Source organism: Elephas maximus, chromosome 3 (assembly GCF_024166365.1).
Source record: "Elephas maximus indicus isolate mEleMax1 chromosome 3, mEleMax1 primary haplotype, whole genome shotgun sequence".
NCBI classification, from domain to species: domain Eukaryota; kingdom Metazoa; phylum Chordata; class Mammalia; order Proboscidea; family Elephantidae; genus Elephas; species Elephas maximus.
Window position 1 is genome coordinate 149,787,897 of NC_064821.1, and position 4,689 is coordinate 149,792,585.

A 4,689-nucleotide genomic window follows, 5' to 3' on the forward strand; every position below is an offset into this window, starting at 1 on the left:
TTCATAAGTACCATTAAACTAAACTGGGTTAGTGTACATTTCAGCTTAATATGGAACTACATTTTGGATTTTAGAAAGGCAGCAATAATTATATGTTGGCTTTTATTCTAGATGCTTAACATGGTTAAGGTGACAGTTCAAGCATATTAAGGGAAGGTAGTTAAAATTTAATGATAATCAGCACAGTCTCTTGCAGTCTACATACACTGTAGCGCTTACATGGAATAAATCCAATGTTACTTAACTGGTGTTTTATACACACACGACTTAAAAAAAAAAAACTATCAAAGGCAATCATTCTAAATGTAATATAAACAAACAAACAAAACCTGAAACCTATTGCCATCTAGTCAACTCCGACTACAGGACAGACTAGAACTGCCCCATAGGTTTTCCAAGGAACGGCTGGTGGAGTGGAACTGCTGATCTTTTGGTTAGCAGCCGAGTGCTTAACCACTGTGCCACAGAGCTCCAAATGTAATATAGCAACACATTCAAAATGCAAATATACCATAGAAATAAATTAATATGAACAGCAGTGCTCCATATCTTGAAAAAGGTAACTGGTTCTAACACAAAGCTAAGCCTGCACCAGTCATCTTAATCATAATGGCTTGTAGAAACATCAAGTTTCCAGTAGATAAACTATTCTATGAAAGTCAGTACATCTTTTGAAAGTTTCACGTCTGTAAAACCAGGTTAAGGCTACAACTATCTTGAAGTGTGAACAAGATACAGGTCAAAGGGTAGGATTCCCAGCCATATGTAAGGGAGGTAGACCTCAGGCAGCATATGCTTTTTGGCTCCTGGAAAGCTTAGTATGCATAACACAGAGTTGCCAGAGAAGTAAACTGGAAAAGTTTGGCTAAGTTTCCATTATGAGTTGACTTTTAAACCTCAAGAATGATATCCTTCAGGCTTTTCATAATGCTTGGTGCCATCCATTTAATAACATGTTCAAAAATGGAAGCAGGCATGATTGTAATTGTAACTACAGTCCCAGATGTTGATAGTATGTCTGCAATTTGAGAATCCTTCAATCCAATGATATTCTGCCTGTTGATTTCACAGATGTTATGTTTGGTGAGAACACCGTTTCTGGTTGCAGAACTATCTTTTTCTGTGGATGTTATTTTTCCATTTTTAAAGATAAAACCAACATGTCCAAAACTATCCTTATGCATGGTAGTAGTCCATTCAAAGGGCCTGTCACTTAAGTCATGGTAATCTCTCCAAACTCGTGTTTGAGAACTTCATGTGCTTTGTCAGAACTATAGCAAACACAGTTTTCACCATTGATCTGAAGTACCTGATCCCCAAATCTTAGACCAACCAAAGACAATGGCGAAATAGTCTGGACTAGCTGAACAAATATGCCATTATCTATTGATTTTTTTTTTTTTTATTGATTTAAGCCTAAGGCAAATTTTTCCATCCTGGTTCTTACCCAAAATAACTTCACGAATCCCTTGCTTAATTCCTGCTCTTTGAATTCCAACATCATTACCAGTTACAGGAGCCACCATATAGTTCACACTGGAAGGTCTTGCTACTAACCGCTGCACTGGTGTTTCAGGGACCATGGCCATATCTGCACGGATTTATTCTTCATTTAGACTCAGACTCATGTATTGAGAGATCTCCAGATACAGTTTAGGATTTAGATTTCCATCTTGAGAGATGGGAGCAGAAGCTTCTGACAAAGTTGATGGGCTGTCAGGGTTTGCAGAAAAGACAGCTTGCACCTGAATTACTTTGTCTACTTTCAGGTCTTCAAGAGATGGATAGACGTTTTTGCAGAATTTTTCTAGGCTGTAGTGATCTGCTTGCCACTGCCTTCTCCTGGTCCAGAAACAGACTTCCAAGATGGAGGGGAGGAAATGGCCCAAGACTTTTGAGCTACAATGAATAAACGGTGCCCTGGGTTTGGGGTGTTATCAAATCCTTTGCACTTCAGTGAAAATGAATATATTAGTCTTTTCCTTTCAGAGGCTCCTTTTATGCAGGAAGTATAATAAAGGGGGGTGGAGACACAGGAAAATGGGGGCTGGTGAGAGTATTAGAAGCAAACTTCCTGCCTCATTCTGTGGCAGGGTTTCTTAACGTTTTGGGGATCCTTCAGACTCAGATAAAAACTAAGGACCATTTCTCCAGGAAAAAGATTTGTAAACACAGTATTTTGCCTATAATCAGGGGGGATTTATGGGCCTTCAGAACACATCTACAGACTCCCGTGGGAGTCACGGAGCTCAGGTTAGGAAACCTTGAATTCTAGGTACAGCAAGCTCTGGTGACTTGTGCCCGAGGAGGAGAATTCGTTCTCTTGTTCAGAACCAGGACTAGGGCGAGGGGGATGAGACACACCTTGGGCACAAAATTTAAGGGGGCTTCAAGAAGTTCAGAATCAAGATAAATAATATTTTAATGCAATATTTTTAAAAAATGAAATCTGCAAACTGTAGCCTGTAGCCTACTGCCTGTTTTTTAAAATAAATTTTTGGGACCACAGGCAGGGTTAGAGTGAGATAAGGGTAAGGCAGGGAGGGTTTCACAAGTGCAGGGTCAGATTCTGTCTTTAAAATTTTGGTATTTTGTTCATCATGGATTTTTAAAAAATAATATCTTACTGTGTTTAAGATGAAAGCTTACACGGAGCTATCAAGTCAGTCCTGACTCGTAGTGACCCTATGTACGACAGCTGCCCGCTCCTGCACCATCCTCACAATGGTTGCTATGTTTGAGCCCATTGTTGCAGCCACTGTGTCAGTGTATCTCCTTCAGGGTCTTCCTCTTTTTTCCTGACCCTCTACCAAGCATGATGTCCCCCTGTAAGGACTGGTCTGTCCTGATAACATGTCCAAAATAAGTGAGATGAAGTCTCACCATCCTCACTTCTAAGGAGCATTCTGGCTATTTCTATGTGTTTATATTTCCAAGACAGGTTTGTTCGTTCTTTTGGCAGTCCATGGAATATTCAGTATTCTTCGCCAACACCATAATTCAAAAGGGTCAGTTTCTTGGTTTTCCTTATTCATCGTCCAGCTTTCACATGCATATGAGGCGATTGAAAACACCATAGTTTGAGTTAGGCACACCTTAGTCCTCAAAGTGACATCTTTGCTTTTTAATACTTTACAGATGTCTTTTGCAACAGATTAGGTTCCCATTTAACAGCTTTATCATGGACTTTTTTTTTTTTTGATGCTACATTAAAATAGTATTTATTTTGAACACTGAGTTTTTTGCCACCCCCTTAAATTTTTTACCCTAGGTGAGTGCCTCACTTGCTTCACCCTAATCCCTGCCCTGCTTCTGTCCAGGATGCTGTTCAACCAAAACCCCAATGTAACTGATCACTTGCTATGTCCTAGGCCCTAAGCCCCACACCTCCACAAGCTCTCTGACATAATACGAGATAGCAAAGGTAGTGGGAAAAGCTCTGGTCTGTCAAGAGTCCTGTGGTCTAGTCCTGGCTCTGCCACTTCCTGGCTGATGACCTTGGCTAGTTTTAACCTTTTGAGTCTCTTCCTTACCTGCAGAATGAGAGGGTTGGACTGGATGCTTTCTATTTCTGTCAATCTGTGGTTCTGCCACTTTGAAAGTGGATGCTTTCTAAAGAACATAGCCCTCAGTACCCAATTCCATCTCTCAGCCCTGGAATTCTCTTGATTTGCCTCCTTGGTGAGGTTTTGCATGTCTCATCATACCTTCATGTGTCTCAGTGTGAAGAGGAACAGGGCCCTACCCATCCAATATCTCTTGAGCTTGAGCACTGATAGAATCAAAGATTTTGAGAACTGGTGGGATAAGGTGCTTAGAAATTACTTTGTATACAGAAAATGAGACTCAGACAGGTAAAGTCAGTTGGCCAGCATGGGACAGTAACAGATTTAGAGCTAGAACCCAGCCTCCAACTCCCATGCAGTGTTCTATCTGCCTCACCTAATGGGATATGATGCTTGTCTTCCTACTTCCCTCCAGGGGATTTCCTTGAAGTACTTTGAATTCTATCTCATAGTGGTCTCTCCAATTCCTGTGTTTTGCTAGTTTCCTGCTTGTTATACTGCTTCCCACATAACCGTGGAATTGACCTAGTCCTAATTAGGAGCCAGATTTCTCAATCAGTGTTTTATTCTGAATGCCTTCCCTCTCCCAGCCTCCTCTTGGCTGATTTAACTTCTATGGGGATTTTTTTCTTTTAAACTGCTACAAGGTAATAATCTTAGAAAACTAATTTTCCTTCTTGTGTCTTTTAGAAGGTATTTTTAAAAATGGAGAGAACGAGTGATGCATAATAACTCTATGAGGTAGATCCTGTTATTATTCCCAATTTACCAATGAAGAAACCAAGGCACAAAAAAATTAAGTAACTTGCCCGAGGCTCTCCCAGCTAACCGAGTATCAGAACCAGCATTCAAACCTAGGCAGCCCAACTCCACGGCCCATGCTCTTAACCAGCACACCATGTGACCTCTTTGTAGGCCATTTGGCCTTGGACTGAACAATTCCAGTGATAGGCAGCGCTGTCTCAGGAGACTTCTGGCTCTGTTGCTGGGTAGTTTGATCTGTTAGAATGTCGTCCCTTTATTTGTTGGTTTAAGCCGTAGACAGTTGTCCAAAATGGTTTCCTATTGTCTAAACAAGAATAGAGGAACAAAAGAGAGTGGAGACCGCAGAGGATACAATCCC

At 40.8% G+C, this 4,689-nt stretch overlaps 1 pseudogene; it reads right to left on the reverse strand.

Moving 5' to 3' along the window:
• Positions 1 to 890: 890 nt before the first annotated feature.
• LOC126071368 (syntenin-1-like) lies at positions 891 to 4,466 on the reverse strand (annotated as a pseudogene).
• Positions 4,467 to 4,689: the final 223 nt, after the last annotated feature.